Source organism: Struthio camelus, unplaced genomic scaffold (genome assembly GCF_040807025.1).
Source record: "Struthio camelus isolate bStrCam1 unplaced genomic scaffold, bStrCam1.hap1 HAP1_SCAFFOLD_195, whole genome shotgun sequence".
In the NCBI taxonomy this organism is placed as follows: Eukaryota; Metazoa; Chordata; class Aves; order Struthioniformes; family Struthionidae; genus Struthio; species Struthio camelus.
The window spans coordinates 1-20,850 of record NW_027182711.1 but is presented as its reverse complement, the minus strand read 5'-3'; the positions used below and the strand labels follow the sequence as shown (position 1 = coordinate 20,850).

General features: G+C 66.2%; 58 non-coding genes across 58 annotated transcripts; all 58 read left to right on the top strand.

Annotated features, from left to right (window-relative positions):
- The first annotated feature begins 121 nt into the window (after nucleotides 1–121).
- On the top strand, nucleotides 122–240 carry LOC138065393 (5S ribosomal RNA). Its single transcript, XR_011138460.1, has one exon. It is a non-coding gene; the product is annotated as a 5S ribosomal RNA (ribosomal RNA).
- A 239-nt stretch (nucleotides 241–479) lies between these two features.
- On the top strand, nucleotides 480–598 carry LOC138065317 (5S ribosomal RNA). Its single transcript, XR_011138384.1, has one exon. It is a non-coding gene; the product is annotated as a 5S ribosomal RNA (ribosomal RNA).
- Nucleotides 599–838: 240 nt separating this feature from the next.
- On the top strand, nucleotides 839–957 carry LOC138065392 (5S ribosomal RNA). Its single transcript, XR_011138459.1, has one exon. It is a non-coding gene; the product is annotated as a 5S ribosomal RNA (ribosomal RNA).
- Nucleotides 958–1,198: 241 nt separating this feature from the next.
- Nucleotides 1,199–1,317, top strand: LOC138065316 (5S ribosomal RNA). Its single transcript, XR_011138383.1, has one exon. It is a non-coding gene; the product is annotated as a 5S ribosomal RNA (ribosomal RNA).
- A 240-nt stretch (nucleotides 1,318–1,557) lies between these two features.
- On the top strand, nucleotides 1,558–1,676 carry LOC138065315 (5S ribosomal RNA). Its single transcript, XR_011138382.1, has one exon. It is a non-coding gene; the product is annotated as a 5S ribosomal RNA (ribosomal RNA).
- A 240-nt stretch (nucleotides 1,677–1,916) lies between these two features.
- On the top strand, nucleotides 1,917–2,035 carry LOC138065447 (5S ribosomal RNA). Its single transcript, XR_011138514.1, has one exon. It is a non-coding gene; the product is annotated as a 5S ribosomal RNA (ribosomal RNA).
- Nucleotides 2,036–2,275: 240 nt separating this feature from the next.
- LOC138065396 (5S ribosomal RNA) lies at nucleotides 2,276–2,394 on the top strand. Its single transcript, XR_011138463.1, has one exon. It is a non-coding gene; the product is annotated as a 5S ribosomal RNA (ribosomal RNA).
- A 240-nt stretch (nucleotides 2,395–2,634) lies between these two features.
- Nucleotides 2,635–2,753, top strand: LOC138065446 (5S ribosomal RNA). The gene has a single exon (XR_011138513.1). It is a non-coding gene; the product is annotated as a 5S ribosomal RNA (ribosomal RNA).
- A 240-nt stretch (nucleotides 2,754–2,993) lies between these two features.
- Nucleotides 2,994–3,112, top strand: LOC138065445 (5S ribosomal RNA). The gene has a single exon (XR_011138512.1). It is a non-coding gene; the product is annotated as a 5S ribosomal RNA (ribosomal RNA).
- Nucleotides 3,113–3,353: 241 nt separating this feature from the next.
- On the top strand, nucleotides 3,354–3,472 carry LOC138065444 (5S ribosomal RNA). The gene has a single exon (XR_011138511.1). It is a non-coding gene; the product is annotated as a 5S ribosomal RNA (ribosomal RNA).
- Nucleotides 3,473–3,712: 240 nt separating this feature from the next.
- Nucleotides 3,713–3,831, top strand: LOC138065443 (5S ribosomal RNA). The gene has a single exon (XR_011138510.1). It is a non-coding gene; the product is annotated as a 5S ribosomal RNA (ribosomal RNA).
- Nucleotides 3,832–4,071: 240 nt separating this feature from the next.
- Nucleotides 4,072–4,190, top strand: LOC138065441 (5S ribosomal RNA). Its single transcript, XR_011138508.1, has one exon. It is a non-coding gene; the product is annotated as a 5S ribosomal RNA (ribosomal RNA).
- Nucleotides 4,191–4,430: 240 nt separating this feature from the next.
- On the top strand, nucleotides 4,431–4,549 carry LOC138065440 (5S ribosomal RNA). The gene has a single exon (XR_011138507.1). It is a non-coding gene; the product is annotated as a 5S ribosomal RNA (ribosomal RNA).
- A 240-nt stretch (nucleotides 4,550–4,789) lies between these two features.
- Nucleotides 4,790–4,908, top strand: LOC138065391 (5S ribosomal RNA). The gene has a single exon (XR_011138458.1). It is a non-coding gene; the product is annotated as a 5S ribosomal RNA (ribosomal RNA).
- A 239-nt stretch (nucleotides 4,909–5,147) lies between these two features.
- On the top strand, nucleotides 5,148–5,266 carry LOC138065431 (5S ribosomal RNA). The gene has a single exon (XR_011138498.1). It is a non-coding gene; the product is annotated as a 5S ribosomal RNA (ribosomal RNA).
- A 240-nt stretch (nucleotides 5,267–5,506) lies between these two features.
- Nucleotides 5,507–5,625, top strand: LOC138065439 (5S ribosomal RNA). The gene has a single exon (XR_011138506.1). It is a non-coding gene; the product is annotated as a 5S ribosomal RNA (ribosomal RNA).
- A 241-nt stretch (nucleotides 5,626–5,866) lies between these two features.
- LOC138065438 (5S ribosomal RNA) lies at nucleotides 5,867–5,985 on the top strand. Its single transcript, XR_011138505.1, has one exon. It is a non-coding gene; the product is annotated as a 5S ribosomal RNA (ribosomal RNA).
- Nucleotides 5,986–6,226: 241 nt separating this feature from the next.
- On the top strand, nucleotides 6,227–6,345 carry LOC138065437 (5S ribosomal RNA). Its single transcript, XR_011138504.1, has one exon. It is a non-coding gene; the product is annotated as a 5S ribosomal RNA (ribosomal RNA).
- Nucleotides 6,346–6,584: 239 nt separating this feature from the next.
- Nucleotides 6,585–6,703, top strand: LOC138065436 (5S ribosomal RNA). The gene has a single exon (XR_011138503.1). It is a non-coding gene; the product is annotated as a 5S ribosomal RNA (ribosomal RNA).
- Nucleotides 6,704–6,944: 241 nt separating this feature from the next.
- On the top strand, nucleotides 6,945–7,063 carry LOC138065435 (5S ribosomal RNA). The gene has a single exon (XR_011138502.1). It is a non-coding gene; the product is annotated as a 5S ribosomal RNA (ribosomal RNA).
- A 241-nt stretch (nucleotides 7,064–7,304) lies between these two features.
- LOC138065395 (5S ribosomal RNA) lies at nucleotides 7,305–7,423 on the top strand. The gene has a single exon (XR_011138462.1). It is a non-coding gene; the product is annotated as a 5S ribosomal RNA (ribosomal RNA).
- A 240-nt stretch (nucleotides 7,424–7,663) lies between these two features.
- Nucleotides 7,664–7,782, top strand: LOC138065434 (5S ribosomal RNA). The gene has a single exon (XR_011138501.1). It is a non-coding gene; the product is annotated as a 5S ribosomal RNA (ribosomal RNA).
- A 240-nt stretch (nucleotides 7,783–8,022) lies between these two features.
- LOC138065433 (5S ribosomal RNA) lies at nucleotides 8,023–8,141 on the top strand. Its single transcript, XR_011138500.1, has one exon. It is a non-coding gene; the product is annotated as a 5S ribosomal RNA (ribosomal RNA).
- A 240-nt stretch (nucleotides 8,142–8,381) lies between these two features.
- On the top strand, nucleotides 8,382–8,500 carry LOC138065432 (5S ribosomal RNA). The gene has a single exon (XR_011138499.1). It is a non-coding gene; the product is annotated as a 5S ribosomal RNA (ribosomal RNA).
- A 241-nt stretch (nucleotides 8,501–8,741) lies between these two features.
- LOC138065430 (5S ribosomal RNA) lies at nucleotides 8,742–8,860 on the top strand. Its single transcript, XR_011138497.1, has one exon. It is a non-coding gene; the product is annotated as a 5S ribosomal RNA (ribosomal RNA).
- A 239-nt stretch (nucleotides 8,861–9,099) lies between these two features.
- LOC138065429 (5S ribosomal RNA) lies at nucleotides 9,100–9,218 on the top strand. The gene has a single exon (XR_011138496.1). It is a non-coding gene; the product is annotated as a 5S ribosomal RNA (ribosomal RNA).
- A 241-nt stretch (nucleotides 9,219–9,459) lies between these two features.
- LOC138065394 (5S ribosomal RNA) lies at nucleotides 9,460–9,578 on the top strand. The gene has a single exon (XR_011138461.1). It is a non-coding gene; the product is annotated as a 5S ribosomal RNA (ribosomal RNA).
- Nucleotides 9,579–9,818: 240 nt separating this feature from the next.
- Nucleotides 9,819–9,937, top strand: LOC138065420 (5S ribosomal RNA). Its single transcript, XR_011138487.1, has one exon. It is a non-coding gene; the product is annotated as a 5S ribosomal RNA (ribosomal RNA).
- Nucleotides 9,938–10,178: 241 nt separating this feature from the next.
- On the top strand, nucleotides 10,179–10,297 carry LOC138065428 (5S ribosomal RNA). The gene has a single exon (XR_011138495.1). It is a non-coding gene; the product is annotated as a 5S ribosomal RNA (ribosomal RNA).
- Nucleotides 10,298–10,538: 241 nt separating this feature from the next.
- Nucleotides 10,539–10,657, top strand: LOC138065427 (5S ribosomal RNA). The gene has a single exon (XR_011138494.1). It is a non-coding gene; the product is annotated as a 5S ribosomal RNA (ribosomal RNA).
- Nucleotides 10,658–10,898: 241 nt separating this feature from the next.
- Nucleotides 10,899–11,017, top strand: LOC138065426 (5S ribosomal RNA). Its single transcript, XR_011138493.1, has one exon. It is a non-coding gene; the product is annotated as a 5S ribosomal RNA (ribosomal RNA).
- Nucleotides 11,018–11,258: 241 nt separating this feature from the next.
- LOC138065425 (5S ribosomal RNA) lies at nucleotides 11,259–11,377 on the top strand. Its single transcript, XR_011138492.1, has one exon. It is a non-coding gene; the product is annotated as a 5S ribosomal RNA (ribosomal RNA).
- Nucleotides 11,378–11,617: 240 nt separating this feature from the next.
- Nucleotides 11,618–11,736, top strand: LOC138065424 (5S ribosomal RNA). Its single transcript, XR_011138491.1, has one exon. It is a non-coding gene; the product is annotated as a 5S ribosomal RNA (ribosomal RNA).
- A 241-nt stretch (nucleotides 11,737–11,977) lies between these two features.
- LOC138065423 (5S ribosomal RNA) lies at nucleotides 11,978–12,096 on the top strand. Its single transcript, XR_011138490.1, has one exon. It is a non-coding gene; the product is annotated as a 5S ribosomal RNA (ribosomal RNA).
- Nucleotides 12,097–12,337: 241 nt separating this feature from the next.
- On the top strand, nucleotides 12,338–12,456 carry LOC138065422 (5S ribosomal RNA). Its single transcript, XR_011138489.1, has one exon. It is a non-coding gene; the product is annotated as a 5S ribosomal RNA (ribosomal RNA).
- Nucleotides 12,457–12,696: 240 nt separating this feature from the next.
- Nucleotides 12,697–12,815, top strand: LOC138065421 (5S ribosomal RNA). Its single transcript, XR_011138488.1, has one exon. It is a non-coding gene; the product is annotated as a 5S ribosomal RNA (ribosomal RNA).
- A 241-nt stretch (nucleotides 12,816–13,056) lies between these two features.
- On the top strand, nucleotides 13,057–13,175 carry LOC138065419 (5S ribosomal RNA). The gene has a single exon (XR_011138486.1). It is a non-coding gene; the product is annotated as a 5S ribosomal RNA (ribosomal RNA).
- A 240-nt stretch (nucleotides 13,176–13,415) lies between these two features.
- Nucleotides 13,416–13,534, top strand: LOC138065409 (5S ribosomal RNA). The gene has a single exon (XR_011138476.1). It is a non-coding gene; the product is annotated as a 5S ribosomal RNA (ribosomal RNA).
- A 240-nt stretch (nucleotides 13,535–13,774) lies between these two features.
- LOC138065418 (5S ribosomal RNA) lies at nucleotides 13,775–13,893 on the top strand. The gene has a single exon (XR_011138485.1). It is a non-coding gene; the product is annotated as a 5S ribosomal RNA (ribosomal RNA).
- Nucleotides 13,894–14,133: 240 nt separating this feature from the next.
- Nucleotides 14,134–14,252, top strand: LOC138065417 (5S ribosomal RNA). The gene has a single exon (XR_011138484.1). It is a non-coding gene; the product is annotated as a 5S ribosomal RNA (ribosomal RNA).
- A 240-nt stretch (nucleotides 14,253–14,492) lies between these two features.
- LOC138065416 (5S ribosomal RNA) lies at nucleotides 14,493–14,611 on the top strand. Its single transcript, XR_011138483.1, has one exon. It is a non-coding gene; the product is annotated as a 5S ribosomal RNA (ribosomal RNA).
- Nucleotides 14,612–14,851: 240 nt separating this feature from the next.
- Nucleotides 14,852–14,970, top strand: LOC138065415 (5S ribosomal RNA). The gene has a single exon (XR_011138482.1). It is a non-coding gene; the product is annotated as a 5S ribosomal RNA (ribosomal RNA).
- Nucleotides 14,971–15,211: 241 nt separating this feature from the next.
- On the top strand, nucleotides 15,212–15,330 carry LOC138065414 (5S ribosomal RNA). The gene has a single exon (XR_011138481.1). It is a non-coding gene; the product is annotated as a 5S ribosomal RNA (ribosomal RNA).
- A 240-nt stretch (nucleotides 15,331–15,570) lies between these two features.
- Nucleotides 15,571–15,689, top strand: LOC138065413 (5S ribosomal RNA). The gene has a single exon (XR_011138480.1). It is a non-coding gene; the product is annotated as a 5S ribosomal RNA (ribosomal RNA).
- A 240-nt stretch (nucleotides 15,690–15,929) lies between these two features.
- On the top strand, nucleotides 15,930–16,048 carry LOC138065412 (5S ribosomal RNA). Its single transcript, XR_011138479.1, has one exon. It is a non-coding gene; the product is annotated as a 5S ribosomal RNA (ribosomal RNA).
- A 240-nt stretch (nucleotides 16,049–16,288) lies between these two features.
- Nucleotides 16,289–16,407, top strand: LOC138065411 (5S ribosomal RNA). Its single transcript, XR_011138478.1, has one exon. It is a non-coding gene; the product is annotated as a 5S ribosomal RNA (ribosomal RNA).
- Nucleotides 16,408–16,647: 240 nt separating this feature from the next.
- LOC138065384 (5S ribosomal RNA) lies at nucleotides 16,648–16,766 on the top strand. The gene has a single exon (XR_011138451.1). It is a non-coding gene; the product is annotated as a 5S ribosomal RNA (ribosomal RNA).
- A 241-nt stretch (nucleotides 16,767–17,007) lies between these two features.
- Nucleotides 17,008–17,126, top strand: LOC138065410 (5S ribosomal RNA). The gene has a single exon (XR_011138477.1). It is a non-coding gene; the product is annotated as a 5S ribosomal RNA (ribosomal RNA).
- Nucleotides 17,127–17,366: 240 nt separating this feature from the next.
- Nucleotides 17,367–17,485, top strand: LOC138065408 (5S ribosomal RNA). Its single transcript, XR_011138475.1, has one exon. It is a non-coding gene; the product is annotated as a 5S ribosomal RNA (ribosomal RNA).
- A 239-nt stretch (nucleotides 17,486–17,724) lies between these two features.
- On the top strand, nucleotides 17,725–17,843 carry LOC138065407 (5S ribosomal RNA). Its single transcript, XR_011138474.1, has one exon. It is a non-coding gene; the product is annotated as a 5S ribosomal RNA (ribosomal RNA).
- A 240-nt stretch (nucleotides 17,844–18,083) lies between these two features.
- On the top strand, nucleotides 18,084–18,202 carry LOC138065397 (5S ribosomal RNA). Its single transcript, XR_011138464.1, has one exon. It is a non-coding gene; the product is annotated as a 5S ribosomal RNA (ribosomal RNA).
- Nucleotides 18,203–18,442: 240 nt separating this feature from the next.
- On the top strand, nucleotides 18,443–18,561 carry LOC138065386 (5S ribosomal RNA). The gene has a single exon (XR_011138453.1). It is a non-coding gene; the product is annotated as a 5S ribosomal RNA (ribosomal RNA).
- Nucleotides 18,562–18,800: 239 nt separating this feature from the next.
- LOC138065375 (5S ribosomal RNA) lies at nucleotides 18,801–18,919 on the top strand. Its single transcript, XR_011138442.1, has one exon. It is a non-coding gene; the product is annotated as a 5S ribosomal RNA (ribosomal RNA).
- A 240-nt stretch (nucleotides 18,920–19,159) lies between these two features.
- LOC138065364 (5S ribosomal RNA) lies at nucleotides 19,160–19,278 on the top strand. Its single transcript, XR_011138431.1, has one exon. It is a non-coding gene; the product is annotated as a 5S ribosomal RNA (ribosomal RNA).
- Nucleotides 19,279–19,519: 241 nt separating this feature from the next.
- On the top strand, nucleotides 19,520–19,638 carry LOC138065353 (5S ribosomal RNA). Its single transcript, XR_011138420.1, has one exon. It is a non-coding gene; the product is annotated as a 5S ribosomal RNA (ribosomal RNA).
- A 240-nt stretch (nucleotides 19,639–19,878) lies between these two features.
- LOC138065342 (5S ribosomal RNA) lies at nucleotides 19,879–19,997 on the top strand. The gene has a single exon (XR_011138409.1). It is a non-coding gene; the product is annotated as a 5S ribosomal RNA (ribosomal RNA).
- A 239-nt stretch (nucleotides 19,998–20,236) lies between these two features.
- On the top strand, nucleotides 20,237–20,355 carry LOC138065331 (5S ribosomal RNA). Its single transcript, XR_011138398.1, has one exon. It is a non-coding gene; the product is annotated as a 5S ribosomal RNA (ribosomal RNA).
- A 239-nt stretch (nucleotides 20,356–20,594) lies between these two features.
- Nucleotides 20,595–20,713, top strand: LOC138065320 (5S ribosomal RNA). The gene has a single exon (XR_011138387.1). It is a non-coding gene; the product is annotated as a 5S ribosomal RNA (ribosomal RNA).
- Nucleotides 20,714–20,850: the final 137 nt, after the last annotated feature.

Here is a 20,850-nt window from a genome sequence, read left to right as displayed (position 1 = left end):
GAGTGTGGCGGAGGTGGGTGGGGAGGGTGGCTGGTGTGCGGGGCGGGTGTTGGGCGAGGGGGTGTGAGATGTGCGGGAGGTGGGGGGTGTTGTGAAGGGGGTGTGCGTGGGGGAGGGTGTTGCCTACGGCCATACCACCCTGAGAACGCCCGATCTCGTCTGATCTCGGAAGCTAAGCAGGGTCGGGCCCGGTTAGTACTTGGATGGGAGACCGCCTGGGAATACCGGGTGCTGTAGGGTTTTGCGGGTGGGGAGCAGCGGGGCGTGGCTCGGGGCGTGTGTTTTGTGGGGGGGGGAGTTGCGGGAGGCTGTGTGGGGTGTTGTTGCGTGTGGGTGTTGGTGGGTGTTGTGTAGGGGGGAGTGTGGCGGAGGTGGGTGGGGAGGGTGGCTGGTGTGCGGGGCGGGTGTTGGGCGAGGGGGCGTGATATGTGCGGGAGGTGGGGGGTGTTGTGAAGGGGGTGTGCGTGGGGGAGGGTGTTGCCTACGGCCATACCACCCTGAGAACGCCCGATCTCGTCTGATCTCGGAAGCTAAGCAGGGTCGGGCCCGGTTAGTACTTGGATGGGAGACCGCCTGGGAATACCGGGTGCTGTAGGCTTTTGCGGGTGGGGAGCAGCGGGGCGTTGCTCGGGGGCGTGTGTTTTGTGGGGGGGGGAGTTGCGGGAGGCTGTGTGGGGTGTTGTTGCGTGTGGGTGTTGGTGGGTGTTGTGTAGGGGGGAGTGTGGCGGAGGTGGGTGGGGAGGGTGGCTGGTGTGCGGGGCGGGTGTTGGGCGAGGGGGCGTGAGATGTGCGGGAGGTGGGGGGTGTTGTGAAGGGGGTGTGCGTGGGGGAGGGTGTTGCCTACGGCCATACCACCCTGAGAACGCCCGATCTCGTCTGATCTCGGAAGCTAAGCAGGGTCGGGCCCGGTTAGTACTTGGATGGGAGACCGCCTGGGAATACCGGGTGCTGTAGGGTTTTGCGGGTGGGGAGCAGCGGGGCGTGGCTCGGGGGCGTGTGTTTTGTGGGGGGGGGGAGTTGCGGGAGGCTGTGTGGGGTGTTGTTGCGTGTGGGTGTTGGTGGGTGTTGTGTAGGGGGGAGTGTGGCGGAGGTGGGTGGGGAGGGTGGCTGGTGTGCGGGGCGGGTGTTGGGCGAGGGGGCGTGAGATGTGCGGGAGGTGGGGGGTGTTGTGAAGGGGGTGTGCGTGGGGGAGGGTGTTGCCTACGGCCATACCACCCTGAGAACGCCCGATCTCGTCTGATCTCGGAAGCTAAGCAGGGTCGGGCCCGGTTAGTACTTGGATGGGAGACCGCCTGGGAATACCGGGTGCTGTAGGCTTTTGCGGGTGGGGAGCAGCGGGGCGTGGCTCGGGGCGTGTGTTTTGTGGGGGGGGGGAGTTGCGGGAGGCTGTGTGGGGTGTTGTTGCGTGTGGGTGTTGGTGGGTGTTGTGTAGGGGGGAGTGTGGCGGAGGTGGGTGGGGAGGGTGGCTGGTGTGCGGGGCGGGTGTTGGGCGAGGGGGCGTGAGATGTGCGGGAGGTGGGGGGTGTTGTGAAGGGGGTGTGCGTGGGGGAGAGTGTTGCCTACGGCCATACCACCCTGAGAACGCCCGATCTCGTCTGATCTCGGAAGCTAAGCAGGGTCGGGCCCGGTTAGTACTTGGATGGGAGACCGCCTGGGAATACCGGGTGCTGTAGGCTTTTGCGGGTGGGGAGCAGCGGGGCGTTGCTCGGGGGCGTGTGTTTTGTGGGGGGGGGAGTTGCGGGAGGCTGTGTGGGGTGTTGTTGCGTGTGGGTGTTGGTGGGTGTTGTGTAGGGGGGAGTGTGGCGGAGGTGGGTGGGGAGGGTGGCTGGTGTGCGGGGCGGGTGTTGGGCGAGGGGGCGTGAGATGTGCGGGAGGTGGGGGGTGTTGTGAAGGGGGTGTGCGTGGGGGAGGGTGTTGCCTACGGCCATACCACCCTGAGAACGCCCGATCTCGTCTGATCTCGGAAGCTAAGCAGGGTCGGGCCCGGTTAGTACTTGGATGGGAGACCGCCTGGGAATACCGGGTGCTGTAGGCTTTTGCGGGTGGGGAGGAGTGGGGCGTGGCTCGGGGGCGTGTGTTTTGTGGGGGGGGGAGTTGCGGGAGGCTGTGTGGGGTGTTGTTGCGTGTGGGTGTTGGTGGGTGTTGTGTAGGGGGGAGTGTGGCGGAGGTGGGTGGGGAGGGTGGCTGGTGTGCGGGGCGGGTGTTGGGCGAGGGGGCGTGAGATGTGCGGGAGGTGGGGGGTGTTGTGAAGGGGGTGTGCGTGGGGGAGGGTGTTGCCTACGGCCATACCACCCTGAGAACGCCCGATCTCGTCTGATCTCGGAAGCTAAGCAGGGTCGGGCCCAGTTAGTACTTGGATGGGAGACCGCCTGGGAATACCGGGTGCTGTAGGCTTTTGCGGGTGGGGAGCAGCGGGGCGTGGCTCGGGGTGTGTGTTTTGTGGGGGGGGGGAGTTGCGGGAGGCTGTGTGGGGTGTTGTTGCGTTTGGGTGTTGGTGGGTGTTGTGTAGGGGGGAGTGTGGCGGAGGTGGGTGGGGAGGGTGGCTGGTGTGCGGGGCGGGTGTTGGGCGAGGGGGCGTGAGATGTGCGGGAGGTGGGGGGTGTTGTGAAGGGGGTGTGCGTGGGGGAGGGTGTTGCCTACGGCCATACCACCCTGAGAACGCCCGATCTCGTCTGATCTCGGAAGCTAAGCAGGGTCGGGCCCGGTTAGTACTTGGATGGGAGACCGCCTGGGAATACCGGGTGCTGTAGGCTTTTGCGGGTGGGGAGCAGCGGGGCGTGGCTCGGGGGCGTGTGTTTTGTGGGGGGGGGAGTTGCGGGAGGCTGTGTGGGGTGTTGTTGCGTGTGGGTGTTGGTGGGTGTTGTGTAGGGGGGAGTGTGGCAGAGGTGGGTGGGGAGGGTGGCTGGTGTGCGGGGCGGGTGTTGGGCGAGGGGGTGTGAGATGTGCGGGAGGTGGGGGGTGTTGTGAAGGGGGTGTGCGTGGGGGAGGGTGTTGCCTACGGCCATACCACCCTGAGAACGCCCGATCTCGTCTGATCTCGGAAGCTAAGCAGGGTCGGGCCCGGTTAGTACTTGGATGGGAGACCGCCTGGGAATACCGGGTGCTGTAGGCTTTTGCGGGTGGGGAGCAGCGGGGCGTGGCTCGGGGGCGTGTGTTTTGTGGGGGGGGGGAGTTGCGGGAGGCTGTGTGGGGTGTTGTTGCGTGTGGGTGTTGGTGGGTGTTGTGTAGGGGGGAGTGTGGCGGAGGTGGGTGGGGAGGGTGGCTGGTGTGCGGGGCGGGTGTTGGGCGAGGGGGCGTGAGATGTGCGGGAGGTGGGGGGTGTTGTGAAGGGGGTGTGCGTGGGGGAGGGTGTTGCCTACGGCCATACCACCCTGAGAACGCCCGATCTCGTCTGATCTCGGAAGCTAAGCAGGGTCGGGCCCGGTTAGTACTTGGATGGGAGACCGCCTGGGAATACCGGGTGCTGTAGGCTTTTGCGGGTGGGGAGCAGCGGGGCGTTGCTCGGGGGCGTGTGTTTTGTGGGGGGGGGAGTTGCGGGAGGCTGTGTGGGGTGTTGTTGCGTGTGGGTGTTGGTGGGTGTTGTGTAGGGGGGAGTGTGGCGGAGGTGGGTGGGGAGGGTGGCTGGTGTGCGGGGCGGGTGTTGGGCGAGGGGGCGTGAGATGTGCGGGAGGTGGGGGGTGTTGTGAAGGGGGTGTGCGTGGGGGAGGGTGTTGCCTACGGCCATACCACCCTGAGAACGCCCGATCTCGTCTGATCTCGGAAGCTAAGCAGGGTCGGGCCCGGTTAGTACTTGGATGGGAGACCGCCTGGGAATACCGGGTGCTGTAGGCTTTTGCGGGTGGGGAGCAGCGGGGCGTGGCTCGGGGGCGTGTGTTTTGTGGGGGGGGGAGTTGCGGGAGGCTGTGTGGGGTGTTGTTGCGTGTGGGTGTTGGTGGGTGTTGTGTAGGGGGGAGTGTGGCGGAGGTGGGTGGGGAGGGTGGCTGGTGTGCGGGGCGGGTGTTGGGCGAGAGGGCGTGAGATGTGCAGGAGGTGGGGGGTGTTGTGAAGGGGGTGTGCGTGGGGGAGGGTGTTGCCTACGGCCATACCACCCTGAGAACGCCCGATCTCGTCTGATCTCGGAAGCTAAGCAGGGTCGGGCCCGGTTAGTACTTGGATGGGAGACCGCCTGGGAATACCGGGTGCTGTAGGCTTTAGCGGGTGGGGAGCAGCGGGGCGTGGCTCGGGGGCGTGTGTTTTGTGGGGGGGGGAGTTGCGGGAGGCTGTGTGGGGTGTTGTTGCGTGTGGGTGTTGGTGGGTGTTGTGTAGGGGGGAGTGTGGCGGAGGTGGGTGGGGAGGGTGGCTGGTGTGCGGGGCGGGTGTTGGGCGAGGGGGCGTGAGATGTGCGGGAGGTGGGGGGTGTTGTGAAGGGGGTGTGCGTGGGGGAGGGTGCTGCCTACGGCCATACCACCCTGAGAACGCCCGATCTCGTCTGATCTCGGAAGCTAAGCAGGGTCGGGCCCGGTTAGTACTTGGATGGGAGACCGCCTGGGAATACCGGGTGCTGTAGGCTTTTGCGGGTGGGGAGCAGCGGGGCGTGGCTCGGGGCGTGTGTTTTGTGGGGGGGGGGAGTTGCGGGAGGCTGTGTGGGGTGTTGTTGCGTTTGGGTGTTGGTGGGTGTTGTGTAGGGGGGAGTGTGGCGGAGGTGGGTGGGGAGGGTGGCTGGTGTGCGGGGCGGGTGTTGGGCGAGGGGGTGTGAGATGTGCGGGAGGTGGGGGGTGTTGTGAAGGGGGTGTGCGTGGGGGAGGGTGTTGCCTACGGCCATACCACCCTGAGAACGCCCGATCTCGTCTGATCTCGGAAGCTAAGCAGGGTCGGGCCCGGTTAGTACTTGGATGGGAGACCGCCTGGGAATACCGGGTGCTGTAGGGTTTTGCGGGTGGGGAGCAGCAGGGCGTGGCTCGGGGCGTGTGTTTTGTGGGGGGGGGAGTTGCGGGAGGCTGTGTGGGGTGTTGTTGCGTGTGGGTGTTGGTGGGTGTTGTGTAGGGGGGAGTGTGGCGGAGGTGGGTGGGGAGGGTGGCTGGTGTGCGGGGCGGGTGTTGGGCGAGGGGGCGTGAGATGTGCGGGAGGTGGGGGGTGTTGTGAAGGGGGTGTGCGTGGGGGAGGGTGTTGCCTACGGCCATACCACCCTGAGAACGCCCGATCTCGTCTGATCTCGGAAGCTAAGCAGGGTCGGGCCCGGTTAGTACTTGGATGGGAGACCACCTGGGAATACCGGGTGCTGTAGGCTTTTGCGGGTGGGGAGCAGCGGGGCGTTGCTCGGGGGCGTGTGTTTTGTGGGGGGGGGAGTTGCGGGAGGCTGTGTGGGGTGTTGTTGCGTGTGGGTGTTGGTGGGTGTTGTGTAGGGGGGAGTGTGGCGGAGGTGGGTGGGGAGGGTGGCTGGTGTGCGGGGCGGGTGTTGGGCGAGGGGGCGTGATATGTGCGGGAGGTGGGGGGTGTTGTGAAGGGGGTGTGCGTGGGGGAGGGTGTTGCCTACGGCCATACCACCCTGAGAACGCCCGATCTCGTCTGATCTCGGAAGCTAAGCAGGGTCGGGCCCGGTTAGTACTTGGATGGGAGACCGCCTGGGAATACCGGGTGCTGTAGGCTTTTGCGGGTGGGGAGCAGCGGGGCGTGGCTCGGGGGCGTGTGTTTTGTGGGGGGGGGGAGTTGCGGGAGGCTGTGTGGGGTGTTGTTGCGTGTGGGTGTTGGTGGGTGTTGTGTAGGGGGGAGTGTGGCGGAGGTGGGTGGGGAGGGTGGCTGGTGTGCGGGGCGGGTGTTGGGCGAGGGGGCGTGAGATGTGCGGGAGGTGGGGGGTGTTGTGAAGGGGGTGTGCGTGGGGGAGGGTGTTGCCTACGGCCATACCACCCTGAGAACGCCCGATCTCGTCTGATCTCGGAAGCTAAGCAGGGTCGGGCCCGGTTAGTACTTGGATGGGAGACCGCCTGGGAATACCGGGTGCTGTAGGCTTTTGCGGGTGGGGAGCAGCGGGGCGTGGCTCGGGGCGTGTGTTTTGTGGGGGGGGGGGAGTTGCGGGAGGCTGTGTGGGGTGTTGTTGCGTGTGGGTGTTGGTGGGTGTTGTGTAGGGGGGAGTGTGGCGGAGGTGGGTGGGGAGGGTGGCTGGTGTGCGGGGCGGGTGTTGGGCGAGGGGGCGTGAGATGTGCGGGAGGTGGGGGGTGTTGTGAAGGGGGTGTGCGTGGGGGAGGGTGTTGCCTACGGCCATACCACCCTGAGAACGCCCGATCTCGTCTGATCTCGGAAGCTAAGCAGGGTCGGGCCCGGTTAGTACTTGGATGGGAGACCGCCTGGGAATACCGGGTGCTGTAGGCTTTTGCGGGTGGGGAGCAGCGGGGCGTGGCTCGGGGGCGTGTGTTTTGGGGGGTGGGAGTTGCGGGAGGCTGTGTGGGGTGTTGTTGCGTGTGGGTGTTGGTGGGTGTTGTGTAGGGGGGAGTGTGGCGGAGGTGGGTGGGGAGGGTGGCTGGTGTGCGGGGCGGGTGTTGGGCGAGGGGGCGTGAGATGTGCGGGAGGTGGGGGGTGTTGTGAAGGGGGTGTGCGTGGGGGAGGGTGTTGCCTACGGCCATACCACCCTGAGAACGCCCGATCTCGTCTGATCTCGGAAGCTAAGCAGGGTCGGGCCCGGTTAGTACTTGGATGGGAGACCGCCTGGGAATACCGGGTGCTGTAGGCTTTTGCGGGTGGGGAGCAGCGGGGCGTGGCTCGGGGGCGTGTGTTTTGTGGGGGGTGGGAGTTGCGGGAGGCTGTGTGGGGTGTTGTTGCGTGTGGGTGTTGGTGGGTGTTGTGTAGGGGGGAGTGTGGCGGAGGTGGGTGGGGAGGGTGGCTGGTGTGCGGGGCGGGTGTTGGGCGAGGGGGCGTGATATGTGCGGGAGGTGGGGGGTGTTGTGAAGGGGGTGTGCGTGGGGGAGGGTGTTGCCTACGGCCATACCACCCTGAGAACGCCCGATCTCGTCTGATCTCGGAAGCTAAGCAGGGTCGGGCCCGGTTAGTACTTGGATGGGAGACCGCCTGGGAATACCGGGTGCTGTAGGCTTTTGCGGGTGGGGAGCAGCGGGGCGTGGCTCGGGGGCGTGTGTTTTGTGGGGGGGGGGAGTTGCGGGAGGCTGTGTGGGGTGTTGTTGCGTGTGGGTGTTGGTGGGTGTTGTGTAGGGGGGAGTGTGGCGGAGGTGGGTGGGGAGGGTGGCTGGTGTGCGGGGCGGGTGTTGGGCGAGGGGGCGTGAGATGTGCGGGAGGTGGGGGGTGTTGTGAAGGGGGTGTGCGTGGGGGAGGGTGTTGCCTACGGCCATACCACCCTGAGAACGCCCGATCTCGTCTGATCTCGGAAGCTAAGCAGGGTCGGGCCCAGTTAGTACTTGGATGGGAGACCGCCTGGGAATACCGGGTGCTGTAGGCTTTTGCGGGTGGGGAGCAGCGGGGCGTGGCTCGGGGTGTGTGTTTTGTGGGGGGGGGGAGTTGCGGGAGGCTGTGTGGGGTGTTGTTGCGTGTGGGTGTTGGTGGGTGTTGTGTAGGGGGGAGTGTGGCGGAGGTGGGTGGGGAGGGTGGCTGGTGTGCGGGGCGGGTGTTGGGCGAGGGGGCGTGAGATGTGCGGGAGGTGGGGGGTGTTGTGAAGGGGGTGTGCGTGGGGGAGGGTGTTGCCTACGGCCATACCACCCTGAGAACGCCCGATCTCGTCTGATCTCGGAAGCTAAGCAGGGTCGGGCCCGGTTAGTACTTGGATGGGAGACCGCCTGGGAATACCGGGTGCTGTAGGCTTTTGCGGGTGGGGAGCAGCGGGGCGTGGCTCGGGGGCGTGTGTTTTGTGGGGGGGGGAGTTGCGGGAGGCTGTGTGGGGTGTTGTTGCGTGTGGGTGTTGGTGGGTGTTGTGTAGGGGGGAGTGTGGCGGAGGTGGGTGGGGAGGGTGGCTGGTGTGCGGGGCGGGTGTTGGGCGAGGGGGCGTGAGATGTGCGGGAGGTGGGGGGTGTTGTGAAGGGGGTGTGCGTGGGGGAGGGTGTTGCCTACGGCCATACCACCCTGAGAACGCCCGATCTCGTCTGATCTCGGAAGCTAAGCAGGGTCGGGCCCGGTTAGTACTTGGATGGGAGACCGCCTGGGAATACCGGGTGCTGTAGGCTTTTGCGGGTGGGGAGCAGCGGGGCGTGGCTCGGGGGCGTGTGTTTTGTGGGGGGGGGAGTTGCGGGAGGCTGAGTGGGGTGTTGTTGCGTGTGGGTGTTGGTGGGTGTTGTGTAGGGGGGAGTGTGGCGGAGGTGGGTGGGGAGGGTGGCTGGTGTGCGGGGCGGGTGTTGGGCGAGGGGGCGTGAGATGTGCGGGAGGTGGGGGGTGTTGTGAAGGGGGTGTGCGTGGGGGAGGGTGTTGCCTACGGCCATACCACCCTGAGAACGCCCGATCTCGTCTGATCTCGGAAGCTAAGCAGGGTCGGGCCCGGTTAGTACTTGGATGGGAGACCGCCTGGGAATACCGGGTGCTGTAGGCTTTTGCGGGTGGGGAGCAGCGGGGCGTGGCTCGGGGCGTGTGTTTTGTGGGGGGGGGGGAGTTGCGGGAGGCTGTGTGGTGTGTTGTTGCGTGTGGGTGTTGGTGGGTGTTGTGTAGGGGGGAGTGTGGCGGAGGTGGGTGGGGAGGGTGGCTGGTGTGCGGGGCGGGTGTTGGGCGAGGGGGCGTGATATGTGCGGGAGGTGGGGGGTGTTGTGAAGGGGGTGTGCGTGGGGGAGGGTGTTGCCTACGGCCATACCACCCTGAGAACGCCCGATCTCGTCTGATCTCGGAAGCTAAGCAGGGTCGGGCCCGGTTAGTACTTGGATGGGAGACCGCCTGGGAATACCGGGTGCTGTAGGCTTTTGCGGGTGGGGAGCAGCGGGGCGTGGCTCGGGGGCGTGTGTTTTGGGGGGTGGGAGTTGCGGGAGGCTGTGTGGGGTGTTGTTGCGTGTGGGTGTTGGTGGGTGTTGTGTAGGGGGGAGTGTGGCGGAGGTGGGTGGGGAGGGTGGCTGGTGTGCGGGGCGGGTGTTGGGCGAGGGGGCGTGAGATGTGCGGGAGGTGGGGGGTGTTGTGAAGGGGGTGTGCGTGGGGGAGGGTGTTGCCTACGGCCATACCACCCTGAGAACGCCCGATCTCGTCTGATCTCGGAAGCTAAGCAGGGTCGGGCCCGGTTAGTACTTGGATGGGAGACCGCCTGGGAATACCGGGTGCTGTAGGCTTTTGCGGGTGGGGAGCAGCGGGGCGTGGCTCGGGGGCGTGTGTTTTGTGGGGGGTGGGAGTTGCGGGAGGCTGTGTGGGGTGTTGTTGCGTGTGGGTGTTGGTGGGTGTTGTGTAGGGGGGAGTGTGGCGGAGGTGGGTGGGGAGGGTGGCTGGTGTGCGGGGCGGGTGTTGGGCGAGGGGGCGTGAGATGTGTGGGAGGTGGGGGGTGTTGTGAAGGGGGTGTGCGTGGGGGAGGGTGTTGCCTACGGCCATACCACCCTGAGAACGCCCGATCTCGTCTGATCTCGGAAGCTAAGCAGGGTCGGGCCCAGTTAGTACTTGGATGGGAGACCGCCTGGGAATACCGGGTGCTGTAGGCTTTTGCGGGTGGGGAGGAGTGGGGCGTGGCTCGGGGGCGTGTGTTTTGTGGGGGGGGGAGTTGCGGGAGGCTGTGTGGGGTGTTGTTGCGTGTGGGTGTTGGTGGGTGTTGTGTAGGGGGGAGTGTGGCGGAGGTGGGTGGGGAGGGTGGCTGGTGTGCGGGGCGGGTGTTGGGCGAGGGGGCGTGAGATGTGCGGGAGGTGGGGGGTGTTGTGAAGGGGGTGTGCGTGGGGGAGGGTGTTGCCTACGGCCATACCACCCTGAGAACGCCCGATCTCGTCTGATCTCGGAAGCTAAGCAGGGTCGGGCCCGGTTAGTACTTGGATGGGAGACCACCTGGGAATACCGGGTGCTGTAGGCTTTTGCGGGTGGGGAGCAGCGGGGCGTTGCTCGGGGGCGTGTGTTTTGTGGGGGGGGGGAGTTGCGGGAGGCTGTGTGGGGTGTTGTTGCGTGTGGGTGTTGGTGGGTGTTGTGTAGGGGGGAGTGTGGCGGAGGTGGGTGGGGAGGGTGGCTGGTGTGCGGGGCGGGTGTTGGGCGAGGGGGCGTGAGATGTGCGGGAGGTGGGGGGTGTTGTGAAGGGGGTGTGCGTGGGGGAGGGTGTTGCCTACGGCCATACCACCCTGAGAACGCCCGATCTCGTCTGATCTCGGAAGCTAAGCAGGGTCGGGCCCGGTTAGTACTTGGATGGGAGACCGCCTGGGAATACCGGGTGCTGTAGGCTTTTGCGGGTGGGGAGCAGCGGGGCGTGGCTCGGGGGCGTGTGTTTTGTGGGGGGTGGGAGTTGCGGGAGGCTGTGTGGGGTGTTGTTGCGTGTGGGTGTTGGTGGGTGTTGTGTAGGGGGGAGTGTGGCGGAGGTGGGTGGGGAGGGTGGCTGGTGTGCGGGGCGGGTGTTGGGCGAGGGGGCGTGAGATGTGCGGGAGGTGGGGGGTGTTGTGAAGGGGGTGTGCGTGGGGGAGGGTGTTGCCTACGGCCATACCACCCTGAGAACGCCCGATCTCGTCTGATCTCGGAAGCTAAGCAGGGTCGGGCCCGGTTAGTACTTGGATGGGAGACCGCCTGGGAATACCGGGTGCTGTAGGCTTTAGCGGGTGGGGAGCAGCGGGGCGTGGCTCGGGGGCGTGTGTTTTGTGGGGGGTGGGAGTTGCGGGAGGCTGTGTGGGGTGTTGTTGCGTGTGGGTGTTGGTGGGTGTTGTGTAGGGGGGAGTGTGGCGGAGGTGGGTGGGGAGGGTGGCTGGTGTGCGGGGCGGGTGTTGGGCGAGGGGGCGTGAGATGTGCGGGAGGTGGGGGGTGTTGTGAAGGGGGTGTGCGTGGGGGAGGGTGTTGCCTACGGCCATACCACCCTGAGAACGCCCGATCTCGTCTGATCTCGGAAGCTAAGCAGGGTCGGGCCCGGTTAGTACTTGGATGGGAGACCGCCTGGGAATACCGGGTGCTGTAGGCTTTTGCGGGTGGGGAGCAGCGGGGCGTGGCTCGGGGGCGTGTGTTTTGTGGGGGGGGGGAGTTGTGGGAGGCTGTGTGGGGTGTTGTTGCGTGTGGGTGTTGGTGGGTGTTGTGTAGGGGGGAGTGTGGCAGAGGTGGGTGGGGAGGGTGGCTGGTGTGCGGGGCGGGTGTTGGGCGAGGGGGCGTGAGATGTGCGGGAGGTGGGGGGTGTTGTGAAGGGGGTGTGCGTGAGGGAGGGTGTTGCCTACGGCCATACCACCCTGAGAACGCCCGATCTCGTCTGATCTCGGAAGCTAAGCAGGGTCGGGCCCGGTTAGTACTTGGATGGGAGACCGCCTGGGAATACCGGGTGCTGTAGGCTTTTGCGGGTGGGGAGCAGCGGGGCGTGGCTCGGGGGCGTGTGTTTTGTGGGGGGGGGAGTTGCGGGAGGCTGTGTGGGGTGTTGTTGCGTGTGGGTGTTGGTGGGTGTTGTGTAGGGGGGAGTGTGGCGGAGGTGGGTGGGGAGGGTGGCTAGTGTGCGGGGCGGGTGTTGGGCGAGGGGGCGTGAGATGTGCGGGAGGTGGGGGGTGTTGTGAAGGGGGTGTGCGTGGGGGAGGGTGTTGCCTACGGCCATACCACCCTGAGAACGCCCGATCTCGTCTGATCTCGGAAGCTAAGCAGGGTCGGGCCCGGTTAGTACTTGGATGGGAGACCGCCTGGGAATACCGGGTGCTGTAGGCTTTTGCGGGTGGGGAGCAGCGGGGCGTGGCTCGGGGGCGTGTGTTTTGTGGGGGGGGGGAGTTGCGGGAGGCTGTGTGGGGTGTTGTTGCGTGTGGGTGTTGGTGGGTGTTGTGTAGGGGGGAGTGTGGCGGAGGTGGGTGGGGAGGGTGGCTGGTGTGCGGGGCGGGTGTTGGGCGAGGGGGCGTGAGATGTGCGGGAGGTGGGGGGTGTTGTGAAGGGGGTGTGCGTGGGGGAGGGTGTTGCCTACGGCCATACCACCCTGAGAACGCCCGATCTCGTCTGATCTCGGAAGCTAAGCAGGGTCGGGCCCGGTTAGTACTTGGATGGGAGACCGCCTGGGAATACCGGGTGCTGTAGGCTTTTGCGGGTGGGGAGCAGCGGGGCGTGGCTCGGGGGCGTGTGTTTTGTGGGGGGGGGGAGTTGCGGGAGGCTGTGTGGGGTGTTGTTGCGTGTGGGTGTTGGTGGGTGTTGTGTAGGGGGGAGTGTGGCGGAGGTGGGTGGGGAGGGTGGCTGGTGTGCGGGGCGGGTGTTGGGCGAGGGGGCGTGAGATGTGCGGGAGGTGGGGGGTGTTGTGAAGGGGGTGTGCGTGGGGGAGGGTGTTGCCTACGGCCATACCACCCTGAGAACGCCCGATCTCGTCTGATCTCGGAAGCTAAGCAGGGTCGGGCCCGGTTAGTACTTGGATGGGAGACCGCCTGGGAATACCGGGTGCTGTAGGCTTTTGCGGGTGGGGAGCAGCGGGGCGTGGCTCGGGGGCGTGTGTTTTGTGGGGGGGGGAGTTGCGGGAGGCTGTGTGGGGTGTTGTTGCGTGTGGGTGTTGGTGGGTGTTGTGTAGGGGGGAGTGTGGCGGAGGTGGGTGGGGAGGGTGGCTGGTGTGCGGGGCGGGTGTTGGGCGAGGGGGCGTGAGATGTGCGGGAGGTGGGGGGTGTTGTGAAGGGGGTGTGCGTGGGGGAGGGTGTTGCCTACGGCCATACCACCCTGAGAACGCCCGATCTCGTCTGATCTCGGAAGCTAAGCAGGGTCGGGCCCGGTTAGTACTTGGATGGGAGACCGCCTGGGAATACCGGGTGCTGTAGGCTTTTGCGGGTGGGGAGGAGTGGGGCGTGGCTCGGGGGCGTGTGTTTTGTGGGGGGGGGGAGTTGCGGGAGGCTGTGTGGGGTGTTGTTGCGTTTGGGTGTTGGTGGGTGTTGTGTAGGGGGGAGTGTGGCGGAGGTGGGTGGGGAGGGTGGCTGGTGTGCGGGGCGGGTGTTGGGCGAGGGGGTGTGAGATGTGCGGGAGGTGGGGGGTGTTGTGAAGGGGGTGTGCGTAGGGGAGGGTGTTGCCTACGGCCATACCACCCTGAGAACGCCCGATCTCGTCTGATCTCGGAAGCTAAGCAGGGTCGGGCCCGGTTAGTACTTGGATGGGAGACCGCCTGGGAATACCGGGTGCTGTAGGCTTTTGCGGGTGGGGAGCAGCGGGGCGTGGCTCGGGGGCGTGTGTTTTGTGGGGGGGGGAGTTGCGGGAGGCTGTGTGGGGTGTTGTTGCGTGTGGGTGTTGGTGGGTGTTGTGTAGGGGGGAGTGTGGCAGAGGTGGGTGGGGAGGGTGGCTGGTGTGCGGGGCGGGTGTTGGGCGAGGGGGTGTGAGATGTGCGGGAGGTGGGGGGTGTTGTGAAGGGGGTGTGCGTGGGGGAGGGTGTTGCCTACGGCCATACCACCCTGAGAACGCCCGATCTCGTCTGATCTCGGAAGCTAAGCAGGGTCGGGCCCGGTTAGTACTTGGATGGGAGACCACCTGGGAATACCGGGTGCTGTAGGCTTTTGCGGGTGGGGAGCAGCGGGGCGTTGCTCGGGGCGTGTGTTTTGTGGGGGGGGGGAGTTGCGGGAGGCTGTGTGGGGTGTTGTTGCGTGTGGGTGTTGGTGGGTGTTGTGTAGGGGGGAGTGTGGCGGAGGTGGGTGGGGAGGGTGGCTGGTGTGCGGGGCGGGTGTTGGGCGAGGGGGCGTGAGATGTGCGGGAGGTGGGGGGTGTTGTGAAGGGGGTGTGCGTGGGGGAGGGTGTTGCCTACGGCCATACCACCCTGAGAACGCCCGATCTCGTCTGATCTCGGAAGCTAAGCAGGGTCGGGCCCGGTTAGTACTTGGATGGGAGACCGCCTGGGAATACCGGGTGCTGTAGGCTTTTGCGGGTGGGGAGCAGCGGGGCGTGGCTCGGGGGCGTGTGTTTTGTGGGGGGGGGAGTTGCGGGAGGCTGTGTGGGGTGTTGTTGCGTGTGGGTGTTGGTGGGTGTTGTGTAGGGGGGAGTGTGGCGGAGGTGGGTGGGGAGGGTGGCTAGTGTGCGGGGCGGGTGTTGGGCGAGGGGGCGTGAGATGTGCGGGAGGTGGGGGGTGTTGTGAAGGGGGTGTGCGTGGGGGAGGGTGTTGCCTACGGCCATACCACCCTGAGAACGCCCGATCTCGTCTGATCTCGGAAGCTAAGCAGGGTCGGGCCCGGTTAGTACTTGGATGGGAGACCGCCTGGGAATACCGGGTGCTGTAGGCTTTTGCGGGTGGGGAGCAGCGGGGCTTTGCTCGGGGGCGTGTGTTTTGTGGGGGGGGGAGTTGCGGGAGGCTGTGTGGGGTGTTGTTGCGTGTGGGTGTTGGTGGGTGTTGTGTAGGGGGGAGTGTGGCGGAGGTGGGTGGGGAGGGTGGCTGGTGTGCGGGGCGGGTGTTGGGCGAGGGGGCGTGAGATGTGCGGGAGGTGGGGGGTGTTGTGAAGGGGGTGTGCGTGGGGGAGGGTGTTGCCTACGGCCATACCACCCTGAGAACGCCCGATCTCGTCTGATCTCGGAAGCTAAGCAGGGTCGGGCCCGGTTAGTACTTGGATGGGAGACCGCCTGGGAATACCGGGTGCTGTAGGCTTTTGCGGGTGGGGAGCAGCGGGGCGTGGCTCGGGGGCGTGTGTTTTGTGGGGGGGGGAGTTGCGGGAGGCTGTGTGGGGTGTTGTTGCGTGTGGGTGTTGGTGGGTGTTGTGTAGGGGGGAGTGTGGCGGAGGTGGGTGGGGAGGGTGGCTGGTGTGCGGGGCGGGTGTTGGGCGAGGGGGCGTGAGATGTGCGGGAGGTGGGGGGTGTTGTGAAGGGGGTGTGCGTGGGGGAGGGTGTTGCCTACGGCCATACCACCCTGAGAACGCCCGATCTCGTCTGATCTCGGAAGCTAAGCAGGGTCGGGCCCGGTTAGTACTTGGATGGGAGACCGCCTGGGAATACCGGGTGCTGTAGGCTTTTGCGGGTGGGGAGGAGTGGGGCGTGGCTCGGGGGCGTGTGTTTTGTGGGGGGGGGGAGTTGCGGGAGGCTGTGTGGGGTGTTGTTGCGTTTGGGTGTTGGTGGGTGTTGTGTAGGGGGGAGTGTGGCGGAGGTGGGTGGGGAGGGTGGCTGGTGTGCGGGGCGGGTGTTGGGCGAGGGGGCGTGATATGTGCGGGAGGTGGGGGGTGTTGTGAAGGGGGTGTGCGTAGGGGAGGGTGTTGCCTACGGCCATACCACCCTGAGAACGCCCGATCTCGTCTGATCTCGGAAGCTAAGCAGGGTCGGGCCCGGTTAGTACTTGGATGGGAGACCGCCTGGGAATACCGGGTGCTGTAGGCTTTTGCGGGTGGGGAGCAGCGGGGCGTGGCTCGGGGGCGTGTGTTTTGTGGGGGGGGGAGTTGCGGGAGGCTGTGTGGGGTGTTGTTGCGTGTGGGTGTTGGTGGGTGTTGTGTAGGGGGGAGTGTGGCAGAGGTGGGTGGGGAGGGTGGCTGGTGTGCGGGGCGGGTGTTGGGCGAGGGGGTGTGAGATGTGCGGGAGGTGGGGGGTGTTGTGAAGGGGGTGTGCGTGGGGGAGGGTGTTGCCTACGGCCATACCACCCTGAGAACGCCCGATCTCGTCTGATCTCGGAAGCTAAGCAGGGTCGGGCCCGGTTAGTACTTGGATGGGAGACCGCCTGGGAATACCGGGTGCTGTAGGCTTTTGCGGGTGGGGAGCAGCGGGGCGTGGCTCGGGGGCGTGTGTTTTGTGGGGGGGGGAGTTGCGGGAGGCTGTGTGGGGTGTTGTTGCGTGTGGGTGTTGGTGGGTGTTGTGTAGGGGGGAGTGTGGCGGAGGTGGGTGGGGAGGGTGGCTGGTGTGCGGGGCGGGTGTTGGGCGAGGGGGCGTGAGATGTGCGGGAGGTGGGGGGTGTTGTGAAGGGGGTGTGCGTGGGGGAGGGTGTTGCCTACGGCCATACCACCCTGAGAACGCCCGATCTCGTCTGATCTCGGAAGCTAAGCAGGGTCGGGCCCGGTTAGTACTTGGATGGGAGACCGCCTGGGAATACCGGGTGCTGTAGGCTTTTGCGGGTGGGGAGCAGCGGGGCGTGGCTCGGGGGCGTGTGTTTTGTGGGGGGGGGAGTTGCGGGAGGCTGTGTGGGGTGTTGTTGCGTGTGGGTGTTGGTGGGTGTTGTGTAGGGGGGAGTGTGGCGGAGGTGGGTGGGGAGGGTGGCTGGTGTGCGGGGCGGGTGTTGGGCGAGGGGGCGTGAGATGTGCGGGAGGTGGGGGGTGTTGTGAAGGGGGTGTGCGTGGGGGAGGGCGTTGCCTACGGCCATACCACCCTGAGAACGCCCGATCTCGTCTGATCTCGGAAGCTAAGCAGGGTCGGGCCCGGTTAGTACTTGGATGGGAGACCGCCTGGGAATACCGGGTGCTGTAGGCTTTTGCGGGTGGGGAGGAGTGGGGCGTTGCTCGGGGGCGTGTGTTTTGTGGGGGGGGGAGTTGCGGGAGGCTGTGTGGGGTGTTGTTGCGTGTGGGTGTTGGTGGGTGTTGTGTAGGGGGGAGTGTGGCGGAGGTGGGTGGGGAGGGTGGCTGGTGTGCGGGGCGGGTGTTGGGCGAGGGGGCGTGAGATGTGCGGGAGGTGGGGGGTGTTGTGAAGGGGGTGTGCGTGGGGGAGGGTGTTGCCTACGGCCATACCACCCTGAGAACGCCCGATCTCGTCTGATCTCGGAAGCTAAGCAGGGTCGGGCCCGGTTAGTACTTGGATGGGAGACCGCCCGGGAATACCGGGTGCTGTAGGCTTTTGCGGGTGGGGAGCAGCGGGGCGTGGCTCGGGGCGTGTGTTTTTGTGGGGGGGGGAGTTGCGGGAGGCTGTGTGGGGTGTTGTTGCGTGTGGGTGTTGGTGGGTGTTGTGTAGGGGGGAGTGTGGCGGAGGTGGGTGGGGAGGGTGGCTGGTGTGCGGGGCGGGTGTTGGGCGAGGGGGCGTGGAGATGTGCGGGAGGTGGGGGGTGTTGTGAAGGGGGTGTGCGTGGGGGAGGGCGTTGCCTACGGCCATACCACCCTGAGAACGCCCGATCTCGTCTGATCTCGGAAGCTAAGCAGGGTCGGGCCCGGTTAGTACTTGGATGGGAGACCGCCTGGGAATACCGGGTGCTGTAGGCTTTTGCGGGTGGGGAGGAGTGGGGCGTTGCTCGGGGGCGTGTGTTTTGTGGGGGGGGGAGTTGCGGGAGGCTGTGTGGGGTGTTGTTGCGTGTGGGTGTTGGTGGGTGTTGTGTAGGGGGGAGTGTGGCGGAGGTGGGTGGGGAGGGTGGCTGGTGTGCGGGGCGGGTGTTGGGCGAGGGGGCGTGAGATGTGCGGGAGGTGGGGGGTGTTGTGAAGGGGGTGTGCGTGGGGGAGGGTGTTGCCTACGGCCATACCACCCTGAGAACGCCCGATCTCGTCTGATCTCGGAAGCTAAGCAGGGTCGGGCCCGGTTAGTACTTGGATGGGAGACCGCCTGGGAATACCGGGTGCTGTAGGCTTTTGCGGGTGGGGAGGAGTGGGGCGTGGCTCGGGGGCGTGTGTTTTGTGGGGGGGGGAGTTGCGGGAGGCTGTGTGGGGTGTTGTTGCGTTTGGGTGTTGGTGGGTGTTGTGTAGGGGGGAGTGTGGCGGAGGTGGGTGGGGAGGGTGGCTGGTGTGCGGGGCGGGTGTTGGGCGAGGGGGTGTGAGATGTGCGGGAGGTGGGGGTGTTGTGAAGGGGGTGTGCGTAGGGGAGGGTGTTGCCTACGGCCATACCACCCTGAGAACGCCCGATCTCGTCTGATCTCGGAAGCTAAGCAGGGTCGGGCCCGGTTAGTACTTGGATGGGAGACCGCCTGGGAATACCGGGTGCTGTAGGCTTTTGCGGGTGGGGAGCAGCGGGGCGTGGCTCGGGGGCGTGTGTTTTGTGGGGGGGGGAGTTGCGGGAGGCTGTGTGGGGTGTTGTTGCGTGTGGGTGTTGGTGGGTGTTGTGTAGGGGGGAGTGTGGCAGAGGTGGGTGGGGAGGGTGGCTGGTGTGCGGGGCGGGTGTTGGGCGAGGGGGTGTGAGATGTGCGGGAGGTGGGGGGTGTTGTGAAGGGGGTGTGCGTGGGGGAGGGTGTTGCCTACGGCCATACCACCCTGAGAACGCCCGATCTCGTCTGATCTCGGAAGCTAAGCAGGGTCGGGCCCGGTTAGTACTTGGATGGGAGACCGCCTGGGAATACCGGGTGCTGTAGGCTTTTGCGGGTGGGGAGCAGCGGGGCGTGGCTCGGGGGCGTGTGTTTTGTGGGGGGGGGAGTTGCGGGAGGCTGTGTGGGGTGTTGTTGCGTTTGGGTGTTGGTGGGTGTTGTGTAGGGGGGAGTGTGGCGGAGGTGGGTGGGGAGGGTGGCTGGTGTGCGGGGCGGGTGTTGGGCGAGGGGGCGTGAGATGTGCGGGAGGTGGGGGGTGTTGTGAAGGGGGTGTGCGTAGGGGAGGGTGTTGCCTACGGCCATACCACCCTGAGAACGCCCGATCTCGTCTGATCTCGGAAGCTAAGCAGGGTCGGGCCCGGTTAGTACTTGGATGGGAGACCGCCTGGGAATACCGGGTGCTGTAGGCTTTTGCGGGTGGGGAGCAGCGGGGCGTGGCTCGGGGGCGTGTGTTTTGTGGGGGGGGGAGTTGCGGGAGGCTGTGTGGGGTGTTGTTGCGTGTGGGTGTTGGTGGGTGTTGTGTAGGGGGGAGTGTGGCAGAGGTGGGTGGGGAGGGTGGCTGGTGTGCGGGGCGGGTGTTGGGCGAGGGGGTGTGAGATGTGCGGGAGGTGGGGGTGTTGTGAAGGGGGTGTGCGTGGGGGAGGGTGTTGCCTACGGCCATACCACCCTGAGAACGCCCGATCTCGTCTGATCTCGGAAGCTAAGCAGGGTCGGGCCCGGTTAGTACTTGGATGGGAGACCGCCTGGGAATACCGGGTGCTGTAGGCTTTTGCGGGTGGGGAGCAGCGGGGCGTGGCTCGGGGGCGTGTGTTTTGTGGGGGGGGGAGTTGCGGGAGGCTGTGTGGGGTGTTGTTGCGTTTGGGTGTTGGTGGGTGTTGTGTAGGGGGGAGTGTGGCGGAGGTGGGTGGGGAGGGTGGCTGGTGTGCGGGGCGGGTGTTGGGCGAGGGGGCGTGAGATGTGCGGGAGGTGGGGGGTGTTGTGAAGGGGGTGTGCGTGGGGGAGGGTGTTGCCTACGGCCATACCACCCTGAGAACGCCCGATCTCGTCTGATCTCGGAAGCTAAGCAGGGTCGGGCCCGGTTAGTACTTGGATGGGAGACCGCCTGGGAATACCGGGTGCTGTAGGCTTTTGCGGGTGGGGAGCAGCGGGGCGTGGCTCGGGGGCGTGTGTTTTGTGGGGGGGGGAGTTGCGGGAGGCTGTGTGGGGTGTTGTTGCGTGTGGGTGTTGGTGGGTGTTGTGTAGGGGGGAGTGTGGCGGAGGTGGGTGGGGAGGGTGGCTGGTGTGCGGGGCGGGTGTTGGGCGAGGGGGCGTGAGATGTGCGGGAGGTGGGGGGGTGTTGTGAAGGGGGTGTGCGTGGGGGAGGGCGTTGCCTACGGCCATACCACCCTGAGAACGCCCGATCTCGTCTGATCTCGGAAGCTAAGCAGGGTCGGGCCCGGTTAGTACTTGGATGGGAGACCGCCTGGGAATACCGGGTGCTGTAGGCTTTTGCGGGTGGGGAGGAGTGGGGCGTTGCTCGGGGGCGTGTGTTTTGTGGGGGGGGGAGTTGCGGGAGGCTGTGTGGGGTGTTGTTGCGTGTGGGTGTTGGTGGGTGTTGTGTAGGGGGGAGTGTGGCGGAGGTGGGTGGGGAGGGTGGCTGGTGTGCGGGGCGGGTGTTGGGCGAGGGGGCGTGAGATGTGCGGGAGGTGGGGGGTGTTGTGAAGGGGGTGTGCGTGGGGGAGGGTGTTGCCTACGGCCATACCACCCTGAGAACGCCCGATCTCGTCTGATCTCGGAAGCTAAGCAGGGTCGGGCCCGGTTAGTACTTGGATGGGAGACCGCCTGGGAATACCGGGTGCTGTAGGCTTTTGCGGGTGGGGAGGAGTGGGGCGTTGCTCGGGGGCGTGTGTTTTGTGGGGGGGGGAGTTGCGGGAGGCTGTGTGGGGTGTTGTTGCGTGTGGGTGTTGGTGGGTGTTGTGTAGGGGGAGTGTGGCGGAGGTGGGTGGGGAGGGTGGCTGGTGTGCGGGGCGGGTGTTGGGCGAGGGGGCGTGAGATGTGCGGGAGGTGGGGGGTGTTGTGAAGGGGGTGTGCGTGGGGGAGGGTGTTGCCTACGGCCATACCACCCTGAGAACGCCCGATCTCGTCTGATCTCGGAAGCTAAGCAGGGTCGGGCCCGGTTAGTACTTGGATGGGAGACCGCCTGGGAATACCGGGTGCTGTAGGCTTTAGCGGGTGGGGAGCAGCGGGGCGTGGCTCGGGGGCGTGTGTTTTGTGGGGGGGGAGTTGCGGGAGGCTGTGTGGGGTGTTGTTGCGTGTGGGTGTTGGTGGGTGTTGTGTAGGGGGGAGTGTGGCGGAGGTGGGTGGGGAGGGTGGCTGGTGTGCGGGGCGGGTGTTGGGCGAGGGGGCGTGAGATGTGCGGGAGGTGGGGGGTGTTGTGAAGGGGGTGTGCGTGGGGGAGGGTGTTGCCTACGGCCATACCACCCTGAGAACGCCCGATCTCGTCTGATCTCGGAAGCTAAGCAGGGTCGGGCCCGGTTAGTACTTGGATGGGAGACCGCCTGGGAATACCGGGTGCTGTAGGCTTTTGCGGGTGGGGAGCAGCGGGGCGTGGCTCGGGGGCGTGTGTTTTGTGGGGGGGGAGTTGCGGGAGGCTGTGTGGGGTGTTGTTGCGTTTGGGTGTTGGTGGGTGTTGTGTAGGGGGGAGTGTGGCGGAGGTGGGT